Source organism: Adiantum capillus-veneris, chromosome 1, assembly GCF_014529385.1.
Source record: "Adiantum capillus-veneris isolate H3 chromosome 1, ASM1452938v2, whole genome shotgun sequence".
In the NCBI taxonomy this organism is placed as follows: Eukaryota; Viridiplantae; Streptophyta; class Polypodiopsida; order Polypodiales; family Pteridaceae; genus Adiantum; species Adiantum capillus-veneris.
In genome coordinates this window covers 122032261-122054797 of record NC_140931.1, presented here as the reverse complement: position 1 = coordinate 122054797, position 22537 = coordinate 122032261, and the positions used below count along the sequence as shown (strand labels likewise).

General features: G+C 46.0%; 1 protein-coding gene across 2 annotated transcripts in view; it reads right to left on the bottom strand.

Moving 5' to 3' along the window:
• LOC147465464 (D111/G-patch domain-containing protein) overlaps positions 1–22537 on the bottom strand; it is a 39835-nt gene that overhangs the window by 10164 nt on the left and 7134 nt on the right. The gene's annotated exons all lie outside the window — the stretch shown is intronic.

Below are 22537 nucleotides of genomic sequence, written 5' to 3'. Positions count from 1 at the left end.
TTGAGACAAAGCCCGGAAATCCTCCTTCAATCGCTTCAGGTAATGTGGAGGCAAGAAGCGTGTTTTTAAATCCTCCTCGGACTCCTCCCAACTAAGCTCGAGAAGGGGAACGAAGAGACGCGGAATGGGCCGCTTGTGGGCCTCCTCCTTCTTCTCCATCTGCTCGTCCCTTCAGGTGATGGCATGGAAGTCGAGAACTTTGTTATTATCAAACTTTTTAACAACTGCAAAATAGGCTGTAAATTGATGCAACCAAGAATAAATAACAATAGTATCCATCTTACCGTCATACTTACTAAACGTAATCTTCTTGAGAATGGGTTTGTTGGCTGTCCATGTAGCAGTGGTCGTCTCCGCGATGGTCTTGGCAAGTCTTTCATAATCCGGCTCCAAAGAAGAGGTATCAAAGCCATGGTTACCCGGAACGGGGAAACAGGAACGGCAACGAGCATGAAATGCCATTCCCTGTTACAGATACTCACATTTGAAACACGGAATGGGGACTTGGAACAAAAAGTTGGAATGGGAACGGGGAACGAAGACCGGAAAATAGGCATTTCCTATAACTATGAGATTCAAAGCAGACCGCCAAAGTGGTGATGAGATCATGCATGGCTTCCGTTTCCTACCTACGAGCCTTGACGTCTGTCTCGCGCTCCCATCTATGAGCTTCAACTTCAGCCACCAATCGACGTTCCTCTCGCTCCACCGCTTCCACACGCTCTACTCAACATGCTTTTTCTTGCCGCATCATCTCCATCATCATCCACATCATGGAATCCATGGGATTTGGTGGCAAGGATGAAGGGGTAGGGGGAGGACTCATGGGAGGATTTGTAGGTGAAACTTGCTCGCCTTTTGAATTGGTGGAGGTCTCTATACCGCTACGATTCTTGACCATGCAAGGATTTTCATTCTTGGTTCAAAGAAGGTCGTGGACTAATCTTCGAGAGACTATCTATCCCCTCGTTGGTACACCCCGCATGCAACACCCTGTATACAATTGTTTGCTATTTTCCAACGCTCAAGGCGCACGGTCCACACACAATGGAAGGCCTGCTCTTCCCATTGCGCTTGTCGTTCCAAGAGTAGAAGCAGTATCACCGAAGAGCTACAAACACAACCAAAAACACGAGAGAAAAAAAAAAAGTTTTGGGGATTAGAGGATTAGTGCAAAATCGTCAAGGCTTTGATACCAATGTTAGATACAACGGAATTGAAATGGTGAAGATCTAGGTTCTACACCTCCACAAATCCTTACTTCTTTCCTCGCATTAATGATTACTTTTTAACTTGAAATGATGGTTTCTTTTACTTTCCTCAAAGAGAGGGAATAAGAGAGAGAGGTAGAGATGTGTGTGTGTATATATATATATATATATATATATATATATATATATATATATATATATAGAGAGAGAGAGAGAGAGAGAGAGAGAGAGAGGAGGAGGAGGAGGAGAATGACACCCGATGGGGCCCAACCAGCCCTCTCAAGGGCCACCCACACCGTTGTCGAAGTGGTATTTGCTTTTGATTGCGTAAATGGAATGTACATGCATGCAATACCTCAATGCAGATTGTACTAATTTGAATGGCGAATGTCGCCTCGGTAACTCTTCAAGATGAAGCACCTCCGGGGCTGATTTGATACATCTTTGGATCATTCTCAATGTGAGATTGCGGATGGCCACCAAGGAGTGGATCTCAGGCTGAATTGCACTCCCAATGTGAGAGGGATGAAGGGCTGAAAACGCAGATCTCGACGATGCCAATGATGTGTAGCAATGGGAGCACTCGATGCGGCGGGGGAATGGCTGAGGAGACGCTCAATGGGTTTCCGAAGTACCGGACAGCAACGGGAAGCTAGAGAGAACAAGACGTCACAATTCAAATGAGCAGGTGAAGACGCTCGCTGCTGCTGCGCATCCCCCTCGCCTGCCTTCGCCATCGCCTAGCTTCCACTCCCTTCCCCCCCTTGCTTGCGCGCGCTGCCCTCTCCTCGCCCCACCCCTGCACACTGCCGTTTAGCCCTCTCCCGCGCAGCATTGCCCCCTCGTGCTGTTCGCTTTCCAACCCCTCGTGCTGCCCTGCCCATTCCCCCCGTCTCCCTCTCCCTTCGTGCTGCCCGCCTCTGCACCTCTTTCGCCAGCACTCCCACCTCTCACGCTGCTGTTGTTGCAGCTCGCCATCACCGAACCCATTTAAAAAACCCCTAAATTTTTATGTCTATCCCCTTCCCCCCCGCTCACACACACACACTTACATTCACACATTGCCTCATTCAAGCCGTCTCAGTCGCCCCCCATCCCCCTCCGAGGTTCCTACAGGCTGAGGGTTTCTCTTCGTCTTCGGGTACCTCCCTCGACATCGTCTCCCCTTCTTCAACCGCAGCAGCAGACAGAGATGGAGGCTCAAGCTCCGCCACAGAGGGACTCCGATGAAGTCCCCTCGCCCGACCCCGTTGAACCGAGCATTCGACTTACTCTCACACCGACAGAGCAAGCGAGCCTAGCCGCAGAGGTGGAACGCCTTCCGGCGACTTCTGTCATCTGCAAGATTCTCGGCACCAAACCCAGCAGAGGAGAAGTGCGTGATCTTCTCCAGGCCCGCCTTCTCGCAGAGGTGGGCAAGATCTTGGATGTTCAGTTCCTTGGACACGGCTACTATCAGGTAGAGTTGAGACTTCCGAGATGGCATCCAAGGTCATCGCGATGAGCCCCTTGGCCATCCGAGCAGTTCGAGCCAACTCTCGACAGTGGCGGCATGGTTTTGATCCAACTACAGATGTTTTGGTAGAGGAGGCAGACCTTCCCGTCTTCGTCTGCTTTCTTGGTTTGAGGAGGGAGTACCTGCCACTCTTGTCCAGGATAGGCTCAGAGATTGGAACTATCCTGGAGACACACCTCGCACGACAGTCTATATAGCTGCCAAGGCGGCCGGCATCCCCTTAGTACGTGTTCTGGTTCGGGACACCCACACTCTCCCGAAGGTCATCCTACTACCTCGGGTGAGTCGGGGTTGGTTCCGTCAGAGCGTGGAGTATTTGGGCCTCCCGAATCAGTGTTTCATTTGCAGACAGATGGGCCATTTGGCAAAGGCCTGTCCTCGCAGGAGACCTCTCCCAAGGCTGAGCAAGCCAAGCAGCCAGACACACAGGAAGCACAAGCTGGTACAGAAGGAGGGGAGCAATTTGCTGCTCAGGAGACAAGTCCAAGCCAACCTGGCAACCCAAGTACCGAACTGTTGTACCTGGGGGAATCTATCTGAAACCCTCACCTCGCAGCCAATCAAGCGTAGGAGCACTACCAACCGAGAAAGCCACTGTCTTTCTCCAGTTGATGAGTGCCCCTGATGCACAACAAAAGGTCTCAAGAGCCTGCTCAAACCTGTGAAGGTTGGCCTCTTGGCCCTCCAAGTACAAGGCTTATCGTTTGCAAACTCAGCATCTAGTAGCTCATCTCCCGCGATAGGGAGCGCTAAGCCACGTAGACCAACCTATTGTGAAACCAGAAACCTACTCATCACCTCAGCATAGAACAGAAAGAGGAAGGGGGCAGAAAGGATAGCCCTGTCTGACCGAGCGTGTGAGCATGAACCGATCTCCTCTACCACCTGACAAAAGGACCTGACTGTGTGCCTGTCTATAAAGAGTTGACACACCTCTGATCCATGCATCTGCGAAGCCCATCCGACGTAGAGTGCCCTCCAAAAAGTCCCAATCAACTCTATCATAGGCCTTCTCAAAATCGAGAAGAAGTATCACCAGATCCTCACCACGGAGGTGCGCGACGGCAGATGCCTTCCAGAAAGTGAAGATGTTGTCAAGGATACTACGCTTCTTGACAAAACCTGTCTGTGTCCCATGTATGATGCTCTCTAGAAGTGGATGAATCCTCAAACTCAGAGCCTTGGCGAGAATTTTGTAGGCTGAGTTGAGGATGGTGATGGGCCACCACTGTCGAATCTCATCCAAGGAGCCACCCTCCTTGGGAATGAGGTAAATTAGGCCCTCACTCATGCTGTCAGGCATCTCTCTTGTGTGTAGGATGTACTGAAAAGTGTTGCAGAGATCTGAGCCAAGCAAGTCCCAGCACTCTAAGAAAAAGCTGGGAGTCAAAGCATCCTCACCCGGACAGCTACCAGGAAAACTGTTGTGAGGGCCGCGTGGAGCTCCTCTAACTGAAGAGGGAGCTCAAGCCTCTGGCGCATCTCCTCAATCACAAGACAAGGCAGTTGTGCCCACACCTGCTCTCTGCATGCATCCCGACGCTCTGACTGAGGCTCTGCAGACAGTAGGTCATGGTAAAAGTCGGTGGCAACTGCACGCATGTCCTCTGGCTCTGAAGCAACTAACCCATCAGGCCTCCTCAACTGGCTGACCCTGGCATGCGCATTTCGGGGCCTCACTGTCTCAAAGAAAGCCCCTGTCTGTTGCTAAATTGGCTTTATCTGACATAAAAATAAATTCTAAATGCATTATTGGATTTATAAGTGAGAGGGTTTTTCTCGCTTGGAACATTAGGAAAAATAATTCTAAATGAATTATTGGAATTTTAAGTGAGAGGGTTTTTCTCACTGGAGACATCCGAGTACAGAGTATTCCTAGTGCGTCAGTCAAAGTAATGACGGGAGCACTAAGAACGGGAATATCTGTAAGACCACCAAGAACGGGTACTTCTGATGCGTCACATAGGATGGGTGACGGGGAGCATCGCGAAGAAGTATTCGACCATCCGGGAACGGACATCTCTGATGCGTCATAGGATGGGTGACATAGAGCATCGCGAAAGAGATTGTAGCATAAGTTCGGTAGGAAAGGACTAGGTGATGGGTATTCCTGATGCGTCACAAGGTGGGTGACGGGTGCATCGGAAAGGGAATATCCATAGTCGGGAGGAAATTCCGAACTGTGTTAGAATTGTGCACAAGGAAAAAGCAAGCACTTGAATGAAGATGGGTTCAGAGGAAACTTTGAGGAAAAACAGATGCTTTTTGAGAAAGCGGGATTGCCTTTCGAGAAAGCAGATGCTTTCCCGCGAGGAAGTCTATGTCTGCATTGCAACTGTGCATGTGATTGCATCCAAGGACGCCTGGGAAGTGCTGTGAAAGCATTGTTTTTAACTTATAAGGTTTTATTGAGTTTCTGAACAGATTCTGACCATTTTTAAAGGTGACCGACTGCCCACTTAATAAGTGGGCAACCATCTGATAAATAAGGCAACAAATCAGCCAGCGTTTTCTCTCTCTCTTTTTTTCTGGCAGAGCAGCGATAAAAAAATTGAGAAAAAATTGTTTTTTTTTTTTTTTAATGGCCGCAATCTCTACGCGAGCAGCTATTCGTGCCCGTGGCTAGGAGCTATAAAAGCATCACATGCCCTTACTCAGAGGGGAGGACCAATCTTTGCAAGGAGGAGATGCTGCTGCAAATATCGGCTGTAAAGAAGACGTTGCAGGTGATGCCCATGGCTGTCCCAAGTGTACCAGATGTCGCCAAGACCCAATGCACGAGTTCCCTTGCGAAGAAGTGCCTACGGAGCGTGTTTCCATCGCGACAAGCTGCTGTTTTTCTCTGTTTTCAGCCCCTAAACATCGTAGACGGGGCTGATTTATGAGAAGGAACCGGAGAACACACCTCTTTTGTGTGTAGGATTGGAAGAGAGGATTTTCTATGGAGAGATCTCTTCCGGGAAATTGCTTTTCGAGAACGGAGTTGCGTTTCGAGCGTCGAGACTTTGAAGGTAACGATTTTCATGTTATGAACTCTGAGTATTTGTTTGCAGGTGTACTTCCTCTTAGTGAGGGAGTAGGAGCAGAGGAAGGTATGAGCCTCTGCGGGAGAAAAGCGCTCTGAGGAACTAGAGCCAGATCAGCCCAGGGGTTTCGTACCCGAGTTTGGGAAGTAGATCCACGGATCGGAGAGAGGTAGTCTCTCAAGTTGCGATCCGGAAGTTGGGATTCCCAAGTAAGGACTTCGTGTCCGGGAAAGCAGAGTTGTTCTACGGGAAGAGGACTCTGGAAATAGAGTTCTAAAAGAGAGTTGCGGGGATGTCATGCCCTGAGTCTGGAAGGTGAGATCCAGAGGCGAGAACCTTGGTTCTCAAGGATTTGGAATAAGGAACGGAAGTTCCTTGGAATAGGGTTTTGCCCTAGGATTCGGAAGCCCAAGCTTCCGGGAACCATCAAGTCTTATTCTAGAACGAACGTGGTAATACGTTCGGTTCAAGTGCTTGTATAGACTTCTCCTCAGTAATAAAGATACTATTACGTGGGGGGGGGGGGGGGACCAGCCCATCTTCTGGTCCCCAGTACTGTGTCGATCTTCTCACTTTATCTCTCTCTCTATCTATTTCTCTCTATATACTCTGGCTTCAATATTAAGTGATAAATTTTATTTATCCGAGTATATTTTATATTGCTATGCGCTCCCGTTTGTGACAGTGGTATCAGAGCATGGTCTCCTCTCTTTCTTTGTAAAGGAGGACGAATCTGGGAAGATACGGGAAGAAGCCATGACAAGCCAAGAGAGAAGTAAGCAGGCGGAAACCTAAGTCCTGCAAGAAAAGCTCGCAAAGTTGGAAAAAAAATTTCTCTCTGCAAGAAGTCGACACAAGACTTGGGATTCTCTGAGAAGGCGACAAGAGCATGATGCTCAAGAACCTAGAGAATCCAAGCAGCGGAATGCTCGAGATCCTTCAGAATCCAGAAAATGTCCATGAACGTCAATCCATAACTATAGCCATGAAATCCTGTCATTTCGAGAAGGATATGAAGAAGGTCTCTAGACCTAGGAACACTCCAGTGACCAGTCAAGTTTGATACTTTTGACGGAAGGGAAGATGTCCTGAAAGCTACTGCTTTCATTCAACAGTTTGAAGTTGCCTTTGCAAACGGCAATTTTTGAGGAGCGTCGAAGATGAGGCATGTGATTAAACACCTCAAGGGGATTGCAAGTACTTGGTGGTATACCAAAGCTCTGCAAGGAACTTACAACAAGACTTGGATTCAATTCAAGGCTGAATTTTTCGACAAAGTTTTTTCCTCTACACTTTGAGGAAGGCATCCAAGAAGATTGGGATGGGTTTGCCCAATAGGAACACGAGTGAGTCAAAGCAAGTAGTGGTTCACTTTTGCCAAGGTAGCTCCGCTATTCCGACACGACAATCTCTATTTGAGATGTGTTTGGTAGAAGGAATTTGAGTTTCTCTACGGAGAAGAGGTTTTCTGATGGTCGTTGATCATTGAGTACGCTATGTGCTTTTACCATTACAGTAACAACTTTTGGTTGCGGTATATGTTTCTCCATGAGCAGGTCAAGTAGCATTTACACGCTGCTGGAATAAATTCGAACTATTATGTTCGTAAGAATATAGTTCGCCAACCGTTTCAAAATGGTAAAAATTACATATGGGAGAACATCCCTGAGAATCATAGAGGGTTCGCTCTATTGTGAACCGGGTTTGAACGTACGTTCAGAAAATGCTATGGCTAGAATCCTATCTGCCTGAGATTTTGCAAATCGTCATTGATGCTCGCAAGGTGAATCATTTTTTATGATTTTGCAAGAAAGAGACGCTAATGGGCGTCGAGAAAACACTGCTAGTGGTAATAACTCCAAGAGAGAATAAGATTGAAGGGATGTGCCGCCGTGCACAAGGAATCTTCGGATTGGAACCATCCGCCTACGTTGAGCGACGGCCCGGAACAAGAACCTTCTTTAAGGTGATCGCAAATTGTGAAAGAAAGACATCGAGCTTAATGCTCTATGACTTGGGCATTCCCTATGTGGGAGGACAAAAGAGGTTTAATACCCTCTGGACTAACAGCGCAGGATTATGCGCAAGGACAGATACCTAGATTGATTTCTAGGAAGATTATTCTTCTCGAATTTGAGAAGACGGAATCAAGTTAATAGAGTCTCGGATAAGGAAACTTTGGATCAGAACAATTGACCTACCCAAAGCAAAGGCCCGGAATAAGAACTTACTTTGGTAAGATGACACACTTTGTCTGCCACAGGACAATTCACATGAGCTTAATGCTCTCGACATGCCCTATGCGGGAGGACACAAGAGGTTTGATATCCTCAGGACTAATAGCGCAAGGTTATGCGCAAGGACATAGACCTAGATTGATTTCTAGGAGGATTATTCTTCTCGGAATTGAGAAGGTGGAATTGAGTTAAAAGATTCTCGGATGAGGAAACTTCCAATCTATTGGAAAGACGCGAATGACGAGTTCTTACATGGCTCGTAAGTTTGATGATTGGTGAAGGATATCCTCGAGGTACTAGAGGAAGGACATGAACCGGTAAGGTAAGTATTGAATTATTGAATTTTTAAGTAATTTAATTTTTAAGTTCTCTTTTGAGAAAGAACTAGCTCAACTTACCATTGAGCAAGATTTAGAATCTTTCCGGTTTCTCCCCGGCAGTTCAGTTGGACCTCTACAGTTGAGGACAACTGTTTATCAATCAGAGGGATGTTGCTAAATTGGCTTTATCTGACATAAAAATAATTCTAAGTGCATTATTGGATTTATAAGTGACAGGGTTTTTCTCGCTTGGAACATTAGGAAAAATAATTCTAAATGAATTATTGGAATTTTAAGTGAGAGGGTTTTTCTCACTGGAGACATCCAAGTACAGAGTATTCCTAGTGCGTCAGTCAAAGTAATGACGGGAGCACTAAGAACGGGAATATCTGTAAGATCACCAGGAACGGGTACTTCTGATGCGTCACATCGGATGGTTGACGGGGAGCATCGGGAAGAAGTATTCGACCATCCGAGAACAGACATCTCTGATGCGTCATAGGATGGGTGACAGAGCATCGCGAAGGAGATTGTACCGTAAGTTCGGTAGGAAAGGACTAGGTGATGGGTATTCTTGATGCATCACAAGGTGGGAGACGGGTGCATCCGAAAGTAAATATCCATACTCGGGAAGAAATTCCGAACTGTGTTAGAATTGTGCACAAGGAAAAAGCAAGCACTTGAATGAAGATGGGTTCAGAGGAAACTTTGAGGAAAAACAGATGGCTTTTGAGAAAGCGGGATTGCCTTTCGGGAAAGCAGATGCTTTCCCTCGAGGAAGTCTATGTCTGCATTGCAACTATACATGTGATTGCATCCAGGGACGCCTGGGAAGTGCTATCAAAGTTAACTTATAAGGTTTTATTGAGTTTCTCGACAGATTCTGACCATTTTTAAAGGTGACCGACCGCCCACTTAATAAGTGGGCAGCCATCTGATAAATAAGGCAACAGATCAGCCAGCGTTTTCTCTCTCTTTTTTTTTGGCAGAGCAGCAAAAAAAAAAGAAAAAAAATTGTATAAAATTAAAAAAAATATATTAAACAAAAAAAAAGGCCGCGATCTCTACGCGAGCAACTATTCGTGCCCGTGGCTAGGAGCTATAAAAGCATCACATGCCCTTACTCAGAGGGGAGGACCAATCTTTGCAAGGAGGAGATGCTGCTGCAAATTTCAGCCGTAAAGAAGACGTTGCAGGTGATGCCCATGGCTGCCCCAAGTGTACCAGATGTCGCCAAGACCAAGTGCGCGAGTTTCCTCGCGAAGAAGTGCCTACGGACCGTGTTTCCATCGCGACAAGCTGCTGTTTTTCTCTGTTTTCAGCCCCTAAACGTCGTAGACGGGGCTGATTTATGAGAAGGAACCGAAGAACACACCTCTTTTGTGTGTAGGATTGGAAGAGAGGATTTTCTATGGAGAGATCTCTTCCGGGGAATTTCTTTTCGAGAACGGAGTTGCGTTTCGAGCGTCGAGACTTTGAAGGTAACGATTTTCATGTTATGAACTCTGAGTATTTGTTTGCAGGTGTACTTCCTCTTAGTGAGGGAGTAGGAGCAGAGGAAGGTATGAGCCTCTGCGGGAGAAAAGCGCTTTGAGGAACTAGAGCCAGATCAGCCCAGGGGTTTCGTACCCAAGTTTGGGAAGTAGATCCACGGATCGGAGAGAGGTAGTCTCTCAAGTTGCGATCCGGAAGTTTGGATTCCCAAGTAAGGACTTTGTGTCCGGGAAAGCAGAGTTGTTCTGCGGGAGGAGGACTCTGGAAATAGAGTTCTAAAAGAGAGTTGCGGGGATGTCATGCCCTGAGTCTGGAAGGTGAGATCCAGAGGCGAGAACCTTGGTTCTCAAGGATTTGGAATAAGGAACGGAAGTTCCTTGGAATAGGGTTTTGCCCTAGGATTCAGAAGCCCAAGCTTCCGGGAACCATCAAGTCTTATTCTAGAACGAACGTGGTAATACGTTCGGTTCAAGTGCTTGTATAGACTTCTCCTCAGTAATAAAGATACTATTACGTGGGGGGGGGGGGGGGACCAGCCCATCTTCTGGTCCCCAGTACTGTGTCGATCTTCTCACTTTATCTCTCTCTCTATCTATTTCTCTCTATATACTCTGGCTTCAATATTAAGTGATAAATTTTATTTATCCGAGTATATTTTATATTGCTATGCGTTCCCGTTTGTGACAGTGGTATCGGAGCATGGTCTCCTCTCTTTCTCTGTAAAGGAGGACGATTCTGGGAAGATACGGGAAGAAGCCATGACAAGCCAAGAGAGAAGTAAGCAGGCGGAAACCTAAGTCCTACAGGAAAGGCTCGCAAAGCTGGAAAAAAAATTTCTCTCTGCAAGAAGTCGACACAAGACTTGGGATTCTCTGAGAAGGCGACAAGAGCATGATGCTCAAGAACCTAGAGAATCCAAGCAGCGGAATGCTCGAGATCCTTCAGAATCCAGAAAATGTCCATGAACATCAAACCAGAACTATAGCCATGAAATCCCGTCATTTCGGGAAGGATATGAATAAGGTCTCTAGACCTAGGAACACTTCGGTGACCAGTCAAGATTGATACTTTTGACGGAAGGGAAGATGTCCTGAAAACTACTGCTTTCATTCGACAGTTTGAAGTTGCCTTTGCAAACGGCAATTTCTGAGAAGCGTCGAAGATGAGGCATGTGATTAAACACCTCAAGGGGATTGCAAGTACTTGGTGGTATACCAAAGCTCTGCAAGGAACTTACAACAAGACTTGGATTCAATTCAAGGCTGAATTTTTCGACAAATTGTTTTCCTCTACACTTTGAGGAAGGCATCCAAGAAGATTGGGATGAGCTATCATTGAGGGCATGTATCCCAGCATCCATGTCACATTTTGCATGGCGCATTGCCTCAATAACCTCCTGAAGGACATAGGGAACTTGTCATGGATTTCACCCACCATTGGTGACGCCTCTCGAATTGTCTCCTTTGTGCTCAACCATCAAAAAGTGCACCATGTGGCATGAATTCTCAAAGAGGAGCCACTTGTCCTTGCTCAAATATTCAGAGACAAGATTTGCATTCAATTGGCTTGTGTTAGGCCGCTTGTCTACATGTGGCGGAGCCTTAAGGGGCCTCTTTCTCAGTGATGAGTTCCACGCCATGCCGAAGTCTACATCAGCAATAGAATTGAAATGCCGAGAATGGGCCGACGACGCCGCTTGGTGGGAGGAGGTGAAGACTCTTGACGCCATGCTCAAGCCTATTCTACACCTACTTCGAGTGGTGGATGGCTTGCAGCCATGCATTGGCAAAGTCTACAAAGCCATGGATCGGATGATAGAGGCACTTGAGAAGCTTGTGTCTGACCCTGTTCAGTATACTCTGATTCATGGCTTGTGTGAGTCGAGGTGGACTGGATACTACTCTCCACTTCATGCGGCAGCTTATGTGCTTGACCCTGAGTTTCAGGGAAGGGGTCAAGAGACCGACAAGGAGGTGAGCAAAGGATGGTGGCTTGCATTGGAGCGCCTTGAGCCTAGCAATGACATTAGGCGCAAGATTAGAGACGAGCTACTCAACTATAGGCAAAAGAAGGGCTCCTATGGATGTGTAGATGCACAGTTTGATCGCAACAAGATTGGCTCGGTTTTGTGGTGGGAGGACTATGGAGGAGATGGCCCACATTTGCAGCGCTTGGCTGTTCGTGTCCTTAGCCAAGCATGTACCACTAGTTGCTTGGAGCAACTATGGAGTGTGTACAGCCACATTGCCTCTAAGAAGAGGAATCGCCTTGGGGTTCAGAGGGTCAATGATTTGGTGTTTGTGAGCCCTAACTTGCGCATGCTTGCCAAGAGCGTCACACACATGGCAGATCCCTTCACTGAGTGGGAGATGGCACAAGAGAATCCATCTATGGCCGATACTCTTTTGAAGGAGCTAGAGGACTTCGAGCCTCAATGCGAGCCTCCCGAGCCCTCATACGTCGCTGACGACCTCGACTACGACGACAATATGGAGATTCAGCAGGCGAGCACTTCTTGAGTTTGATGATCATTGATCACTCGACTCTCGAGTCTAGACTCTTGAGTCTACGACTCTACCTACTACATAGCCCTTTGTACTTTTTGTTATCCTTGAGGCCTCAGGCTTGTCCTAAGTCCTTTAGGCTTTTTGACTCTTGAGCCCTTGTGGCATGCACTTCTCATTTTGTATCCATCGATCATCGATGTTTTATTAGCACATTTCCGCCTATATGACTCGTGTTCTTTGGCCTATTTAGTGTAAATCTATGGTCAAAGTGATGCTCTATGTGTGTGGCATGTGTGTAGGTCAAAAAATGCCAAAAAAAACTCCTTTTTTTTTTGCTGTTCCGACCCCCGTCCCTGTTTCTTGACTTTTGCCGTCCCGTCCCCGTTCCTGGCCCCGACCCGCCGTCCCATGTAACTATGACTTAAACTCATGATTAAGACTGTAGAAACTTGAACTGTATTCAGAAACAAGACTCAGAAGATTGATTGGTTCATTGTGTGATACAAGGGCTCCTTATATAGGAGACGAAGAGACACAAATAAAAAGACACATCTCCTGGTGAAGAGACACGACTTTAGACGTAAAGACACATCCTTTCGGCAAAGAGCTGCAACCATTGGGCGAAGAGTCGCACCCGTAGAGCGAAGAGGTGTGACCAGTCGTCGAAGGAGTGTGGCTTTTGGAGAAGAGGCACGTCTTGAGCGAAGGGTCGTGACCATCTAAGCGGAGGGGTTCTCGTTGGCATGGCACTTTGCGAATCTCCAACTAGGAGTGTATGTAATACTGCAACATAGTCACAATGTGACATTCCCTCCCATTTAAAATAAGAGCCCATGTCGAAGAAATGACTTCTGATGTTGATAGAACTCTGGAAAAGCATTGAATCTTTGAAAATTTTCAATCTTTGAGTTATCAGTCACCTTTGTCTTGAACCTTTGCTTCTTGCGAAACCTTTTTTCTTTCACTACTAAACCCCATGTCATTGCATTATTCAAAGACATTTTAGAGGAATATGGCATAGTCAGGTTGACTGCAACAAGAGATTGATTTTCAAAATCCTTTGCGTGATGTAAGACTTCTGGTTTAAGATCTTTCAATAACTGCGAAATAGTTGGTGAAGAGGAAATATTCTCAAGGCACTCTTCAGATGGGGTAACTTCAACTTTAGTAATCACTGGAAAGGATTTTGGCTGGAGAGTGTAATCATCATCCAATAATGAATCCCAAAATTCTTGAGAACCGTCTTCTGAAATTGCCATTTCATGACTTGCAATTGGCATATCATCATCCAACAAAGAATCAAAGAAAGCATAATCGTCTTCAGACTCGGAATTTGCAACTATATCCTTATCTTTGTCTAGTAACGAAGTATCACTTGGAAAAACTTTTTCATCAATAATAATTTATGCATCTGCATCGGAAATCATATTCGTTTCATAATCCACTGTATCATGCTGTTTGACTTATGCACGTGAGGCTTGAATCACTCGTTCCGCATGATAAAGCCGTGTAAAATCAGTTTAGGTCCATCTTTGAACAAATTGGTAGTATGTCCTCGAAAGCTAATTGCGGGATCATCCTGAAATAACCAATGCTGACCAAGAATCATGTCGTAGTAAGACAAAGGCATAACTTCGAAATCCATTTGATCTGCATAATCTTGAATACCGAACTGTAACTGTCGAATTGTCTGATCACAAGTCAAAATTGACCCATGTGCTAATTCCACATCATATAAATGAGATGTCTTCTGAGTTGGCACCAAGCTGTTGAACTATCTGAGTGCTGACGAAATTATTAGAACATCCGTTGTCCACCAAACATTGATGGAACAACCGTTGAGAGTTCCAAAGACTCAAAACTTGCTTTGAGAGAAGCTCCATGTTAGGTGTAACGGAATGAATGTTTGCGCTTTGCTCAAGATGAGTGCTCCGAACTATGCTCAAGGTTCCTTTTCGTTCTCATGGAAGGGAGAACCTTCCGTTCTTAATGAGAGAGTGCTCTGATCACAAACAAAGTGAATGGACACTGTGCGTGAAAGTGTATGAGACTGAGAGATAGAGAGAGAAGAGAACACGACACGAGAGACATTGTAAAACCCTCCTCCGAAGGCCCCACTCTTTATGGCGAGAGCGGTCTACTTATGATTGCACAAATCTCTACAATGCTTGGACTTGCCGACGATGTCGACGATGATGAGGACGACGACGAGACGTGCTGAAATCTGAAACTGCTAAGGGCTGAAATCTGCAAATCTTTATTTGCTGAATTCTGACTCTATGTCGGTGACGATGCGACAACGACGCGCTGAAAATGCAGATGCTGAAATCTGCGTTTTCCGGGCTGAAACTGTAAACCTTGCGGAAACTGACCGTGTGGCGAGGAACTGCTGCGGGTAGGTGAGATCTACGAGGTTCGGGGGTTGATCTGCGGTGTCTAAGGGCTGAAAACTGAAAACGCTGGTGGTTCTTGATGTTCCGTCGCAGTGAATCTGCAAAACGCCGGGGCTGATGTGTAAATCAAAAACGCTAGGGCTGAAAATGGTTCTGCTGTCGCCGGATGTTTTGCAAATGCAAAACGCTAGGCTGATCTGTTGTGTCATGTTGACGCCGGGCTGATCTACTGTGCACAAATCGCCAAGGCCGGTCTGTAGATGAAAAACGCTAGGGCTGTCTGCTGATGCAGACAACGCTAGGCCTCTTGGGTTCTGCTGAGAAGTTGTCTGCTGACCGGGTGCTCCTGCTGCCTCTTCTGCCAATTAGTGCTAGCCTAGGTTTGCTTATATACAAACTTACTCAATTTGCCCTACCTACTTTCCAACAAAAGTCACTTAAAAATAATAAGTGGAAAATGTCAAAAATAGGTAAAATAGGCTAAATGCACTAGAAAATTTCCCTGAAGAATTCTGATGGAAATGCTTATGATCATGCTGTGTGCAACCAAAGGATATGCATCTACACTAAGTGTCTGGGCATGCACGGTCTACGAATAGACTCACAAAAGTGCCAGATCACTTCTAAATCTAGATTGACTGGACTGACTGAACCTGATCATGTTGTAGCTTGTGGTTGTGTCACGTGACATCCCCTCCTTTTCAAAGTGAGGTACTGGTACCGAACTGTATGGCGTCGAGGGAGATCGCCAATAGCATCCGGAATCCTGGAAGGGACTCTTCGTCGGCCCACTCTGATGTGTGGGTCGTGCAGTACTTGAACTTCATAAAGGTCTGCAACGCTTGCTTCTTTGGACCGCGCCGAAAGCGACACAAAGTCTTCTGTGGCTCCTTCAATGCTTCAACTTCGTCGAGAGTCATACTTCTTTCTTCTTCAAGTATCTTCATGGTTGAAAATTCCTGAAACCATTTTCAACACAAAACCATGAACATACCTATTCCATGTAAAGTGACTCGAAAAAATCTCGTCTTCCTAAAAATTGTGCATGCAATGTAGATGAACAAATAGACGGAGTGCCAAACCGTTCACCACACACACGCAAACCATGAGATCGAATCTTTCTGTGCGGATCTAAAGCAATCAACCGTGGCAATTCACAACGGAAATGCCCATGCTTGGTGCTCATCCTTTCATGTGCTCTTTCTACAATTGTGTCATGCCAAGGAAGAGACATGGAATGTGACTTTCTTTAATGCATACTTTTCAGCTTTTCATGAAAAATCCGCATATATTCGTGCTCATCCATGAGTGAAACGTGCTCAACATACAATATGTCATGCCTAGTAAAAGGGATCTCATACAGATGCTGACGAAAATACAGGAAACGATCACGAATGAAACACTCGTACAATGCGTGCATACTAATCATGCGAACACATAATACTTCCTGTGAGGGTTCTTTGAACCTAGGCTCGAGAGCCAAGATCGGTTCTTCGGGACCTATTGAATCTTCTTGTGGGGGATCTGTGGACCTCGACTCGAAAGCCATGATTGATCGAATCTGTAACGAGGTTAGCTTCGCTAGAAAAAGCATCAACTAACACATCATCCTTGTGAACAATCACATCTTTTTCATGCAAATCATCATGCTCGTGAGAAATCACATCTTGATCATGCAAATCATCATGCTTGTCATTGTCATGCATTTCTTCATGCTTATCATTGTCATTCAAATCATCATGCAAATCATTGTCATTCAAATCATCATGCAAATCATGTGTCTTGCTTTGGAGAAGAAGAGACTACGAGAGTCTCCTTTTCCTGAGCCTGTGCAAACTGCGCCTGCACAATAGAAAAGAGTCGCAAGAGCTCTTTCATGTGTTGGTCACTCTTTCCTTTGACGGCGGCTGCCATCCTTTCTTGGTGTTTGCGCTCCATTTCTGCTTTTCTTTCTGCTCTTCTTTGTGCGTGTCTGCGTTCCATTTCTGCCATTCTTTCTGCATGTCTTGCTTCGCGTTCTAACCTCCTTTCCATAAACATCTGCTCCAACTCCTCCATAAGAGTTAGTGCAATCCTTGGCGTAGATGGGGAAGGGGGAGGATCGGAAAAAACTCCTGGTGGGGAAAATTCTTCTTCGCCTCTCTCACGCTCATCACCTCCAAGCTACGTATCCATGCCGCTTCGGGTGATGACCATGCACTATGATCTTTGGTTCTTAAGTTCATGAGGAGCTTGGGTTCTTGAGGGTCTTGGGTTCTTGAGGTTCTTGAGGTTTTCTTTCGCTTGCAAACCGTGTTTGAGAAGGATCTTCTCTTCACCCGAGTTCTACTCCTTTCCGTGGGCACACCCCTTAGAGCCTTGCGCTCACACCAAGGTTGCTTTTTCCCACTTCACGTTGATTGGCCGGCCGCTAAGTGCATGGTCCGCTCTCAATGAGTGAAAAGAGGCACAAGGGGAGGCTGGACAAGCCCTTCTTTCCTCGGATTCCTGTCACTCTTCAAAAACACGACTAGGAATCAACATGCCCAAGAGAACTTGGGTTTGTGCGACTGCAACAAGCCAAAAAAAAAAAAAAAATCTTGTGATTCTTGTGGTTCTTTCCTTGAGTGATACAAAACACTGCCAAAGCTCTGATACCAATGTTAGGTGCAACGGAATGAATGTTTGCGCTTTGCTCAAGATGAGTGCTCCGAACTGTGCTCAAGGTTCCTTTTCGTTCTCATGGAAGCGAGAGCCTTCCGTTCTTAATAAGAGAGTGCTATGATCACAAACAAAGTGAATGGACACTGTACGTGAAAGTGTATGAGACTGAGAGATAGAGAGAGAAGAGAATATGCATAGCCTCTCTCTCTCTCTCTCTCTCTCTCTCTCTCTCTCTCTTATTGAATTCTTGTAATAATATACATCTTTATGGACCAGCTTATAGAGCATCTATAAGACAATTCTCTCATAATATTTAGCAAAAATACAATAGTACTTGTGGAAATGTGTGTTGTAAAACCCTCCTCCGAAGGCCCCACTCTCTATGGCAAGAGCGGTCTACTTATGATTGCACAAATCTCTACAATGCTTGGACTTGCCGACGATGAGGACGACGACCAGACGGGCTGAAATCTGAAACTGCAGGGCTGAAATCTGCAAATCTTTATTTGCTGAATTCTGACTCTATGTCGGTGACGATGATGCGACGACAACGCGCTGAAAACGCAGACGCTGAAATCTGCGTTTTCCGGGCTGAAACTGTTAACCTTGCAGAAACTGACCGTGTGGCGAGGAACTGCTGCGGGAAGGTGAGATCTACGAGGTTCGGGGGTTGATCTGCGGTGTCTAAGGGCTGAAAACTGAAAACGCTGGTGGTTCTTGATGTTCCATCGCGGTGAATCTGCAAAACGCCGGGGCTGATGTGCAAATCAAAAACGCTAGGGCTGAAAATGGTGCTGCTATCGCCAGATGTTTTGCAAATGCAAAACGCTAGGCTGATCTGCTGTGTCGTGTTGACGCCGGGCTGATCTGCTGTGCACAAATCGCCAAGGCCGGTCTGTAGATGAAAAACGCTAGGGCTGTCTTGCTGATGCAGAAAACGCTATGCCTCTTGGGTTCTGCTGAGAAGTTGTCTGTTGAGCGGGTGCTCTTGCTGCCTCTTCTGCCAATTAGTGCTAGCCTAGGTTTGCTTATACACAAACTTACTCAATTTGCCCTACCTACTTTCCAACAAAAGGCACTTAAAATTAATAAGTGAAAAATGTCAAAAATAGGTAAAATAGGCTAAATGCACTGGAAAATTTTCCTGAACGATTCTGATGGATTCTCATGGGAATGCTTATGATCATGTTGTGTGCAACCACAGGATAGATATGCATCTACACTAAGTGTCTGGGCATGCACGGTCTACGAATAGACTCACAAAAGTGCCAAATCACTACTAAATCTAGACTGACTGGACTGACTTAACCCTGATCATACTGTAGCTTGTCCACGGACACATAGGGTTGGATGTGTCACGTGACACTCCAAAACTGAAGAATTGTACCTCTAAGAATAGTCGTATCCTCTAAGACACGAATTGTATTGACCGCAGGTTTTCCGTTATCCTTAGCAGAAGCTGATTGTTCAGAATTCGATGATGTTTCCGTGTTGGAATTTCTTTTCAAGTTAGACGGATTTGGTCTCTTTGGACATTGATACCATCTATGTTCACTACCGCAAATTGTACGTAAACCATCCTTCTTTAAAGTCGAAGAAGCATTTGACGAAGAGCCTTGCTGAGTATTGGAAGCCGATCTTGAGAAAAATCACGTCCTTTACCACGATCAAGTGAAGCAACATTTGAAGAAGATCCGCTTTGAGATTGTTGATCTTGCTGAATAAGGTGCTCTCGCTTGCTGTCTCAACTGAGATTGATGTTGCTAACTTTGGTTATAGCTGTCTCTGCGATCGCACTGTGAAAAGCGAGCGCTATTTGAAGATCTATCACCAGGGAAAAAACTCGGTGTAGGGTGTCGATTATCGCCAAGACGCTCCACATAGGCCATTCCAGCATCCAAGGTGTCAGGGTTGTATTTGTGCACATCGTCCTTCAGGTTGGGTTAGAGTCCCTAGATAAAGCTGTGAAGTTTATCAGAGGAACTAAGGGTCTCTATCTCTAGAGTTAGCCTTTGGAACTGTGTGATGTACGCGGCCAAGGAACCTATTTGGCTCAAGCGGCGAAGAGAGGACCGGGCATGAAAATCTGCATTGGCAGGTTTGAACGCCTTGCCAATAGCACGTCGAAATTTATCCCAAGAAGGTGTGTGTTTATCATCAATAACCTGTCGTTGCCACCAAAGCAATGCTATGTCCTTGAAGAGATAACTAGCAAGTGCAACTTTTTTCTCTTGTAACAAACTGCTGACGTGTCGACCTACTGAAGAACGGAGCTACTGGCCGAGGGGCCTAAACCCTAAGAAGAAGAAGTAACAGAAGAAGTGTCACAAAGTGATGACATGGTTACCCGAGAGCAAAAACCCTAACCCTAATTTCTGCCAAAAACCCTAACTACTGAAACCCTAATTCTAGAAACCCTAATTCTAGAAACCCTAACCCTAAAACCTGCAAACCCTAATTCTAGAAACCCTAACCCTAGGGACAACTGGGAGATTTTTAAAAATTGCGCTGGCTGATGACGTGGAAGGTTGTACGGATTTCCGTGATTTACGCTGGCAGCTTTTCGACTTTGCTTTTGGACCAGATGCTTTTAAGTTTGAAGGCTTTTCACTGTAATTGCTTTTTTTGGCCAAGGGCCTTTAAATATGAGGTTAGGGCTCATTCTCTGGCATGCTTCCTGGAGAAGGTGCAGAGTCTCGAGTACCGGCTTGTACTATCTTGATGCAATATAAAGAAATACTGAGAGGGGCGCCAAGGTTTGGGGCCAATACTCTCTCGGGTGGAATTTCGCCACTCCGTTCGCGTGTCGTCTCTCTCTCGGTTCAATTGTTAATGAAGTGCTAAAAGTCTGTTCAGTCTGTTCTTTTCCATTGGCACGTGGTGCCCGCCTTGTGACAGTGGTATCAGAGCATCAGGCGTGTGCTTTTCTGAAAGCATACCGGTCCTACAAAAGAGCAGACAGAGCTATTGGAATTTTATTTGAGGGTATCTTCGCCCTCCAACCCGAACTTATTAGCGACTCCCACCCTTACTTCATCGTGCATCGGGCGCGCTCCCGTCTTCACCGCTCATGTCTTACAGGGCATAAGCCAATTAAGATCACTTGCAAGAGAAGGATCCAGATTTGTTTCAAGTCACTGTTTTTCACAAAACCAGTGCCATACAGATGGTGATGTCTATAGCTACCAAGCAGCACACTCCAAGGACTTGGCAAGCTTTCAAGAAAAATTTTGACCGAGGTTATATGGTTTCTGTCATCTTCCTTCGGAGTGCAACTTCTGGCAGAGTGGGGTATCCTGAAATGCTTGCCATGGAAACCCTAGCAGATTATAACTTGAAATTTATCGACATCTCTCAGTAGATGTCTCTTCACGAGCAGATGACCTAGGAGGTTCGGTGTGATTGCTATCTCTTGGAACTACCATCGCCGCCAAAGAAACACTGTCTGTCCAAGAGCTGATGACCATGCTGTGCTCGGCTACGACCTCATGGAAGGAACCTAACCCTAATTTTTGGTGCAGGTTTCAAGATGGAAATTCGGTCGACTTTTCAAGCTCGACTGATGTTGAGATTGCTTTTTAAGTTTGAGTTCTGTTTGATCTTGTTTGGTGATCCTGTTTGGAATTTGTTTGAAATGGATGGTATCTGTTTTGAACCTGTTTTGGTGCCAATTTGAATTGTTTGACTCTGGTTTGATACTGGTTTCAACGATTGGTGATTTTACTCCCGGGTGGAGAAGTGAGAAATACTGTTGTGGTATTGTTTGAACCTCGGAACAACGCAGGCCAATGCCTAGAGAGCATTTCATTGTATGTTTGAAAACCTCGGAACAACACAGGCCGATGCCTGGGGAGCGTTTCGTTGTATGCTCGAAAACCTCCGAACAACGCAGGCCGATGCCTGGGGAGCGTTTGGTTGTATGCTTGAACCTCCAAGCGACGCAGACTGCGGTCTGGGGAGCGTTTGGTTGTACAGTCCTCTGAGCTCATGGCCCGGATCTTTTTAGGTTATTTGCGGGGGGAGTGACGAGGTAGTCGTTGAGTGGCTTCATACCGCAGACCGTTTGTCTCGGGGGAGTGCTCAGCGGCGCTGTTTGTTGTGTCTTGTAACATGCATATGTAAGCATTTGTGTTGCATTGTGATGTGCCAATTACTGAATATTCCTAATTGGATGAGATTGCCTGGGTATGTAATTTTAGTGCATCAAGACACCCGTGGAAGATCAGTACGGTCTGGGTGTGATGGCTAATTTTACTACCCCGGCATATCAAGAGTTCCGATCTGGACAAAAGGAGAAGCGAACTCCTTGATCAAAACAGCCGAAAGGAGAAGCTTGATCAAAAGAGCAGAAAGGAGAAGCTAACTCCTTGATCAAAGAGCAGAAAGGAGAAGCTAACTCCTTAATAAAAAGAGCAAAAATGTCCCTCGGAATGACCCTCAGAAATTTTTGAGCTAACTTGAGTTGTTTTGCAGATATGTTGTAAGCGAGGACGATTACTCTCTTTCAAGAAGGGGAGATGTAACAAACTGCTGACATGTCGACCTACTGAAGAACGGAGCTACCGGCCGAGGGGCCTAAACCCTAAGAAGAACAAGTAACAGAAGAAGTGTCACAAAGTGATGACGTGGTTACCCGAGAGCAGAAACCCTAACCCTAATTCTTGCCAAAAACCCTAACTGCTAAAACCCTAATTTTGGAAACCCTAACCCTAAAACTGCAAAAAGCCTAACCCTAACCCTAAGGGCAGTAGGGAGATTTTCAAAAATTGAGCTGGCTGATGACGTGGCAGGTTGTACGGATTTCCGTGATTTACGCTGGCAGCTTTTTGGCTTTGCTTTTGGACCAGATGCTTTTAAGTTTGAAGGCTTTTCACTGTAATTGCTTTTTTTGGCCAAGGGCCTTTAAATATGAGGTTAGGGCTCATTCTCTAGCATGCTTCCTGGAGAAGGTGCAGAGTCTTGAGTACCGGCTTGTACTATGTTGATGCAATATAAAGAAATACCGAAAGGGGCGCCAAGGTTTGGGGCCAATACGCCACTCCGTGTCGCGTGTCGTCTCTCTCTCTCGGTTCAATTGTTAATGAAGTGCTAAAAGTCTGTTCAGTCTGTTCTTTTCCATTGGCACGTGGTGCCCGCCTTGTGACAACTCTCGTCCAAGTCTGTGTTTGATAAGTAGACCTCCATTTTGAA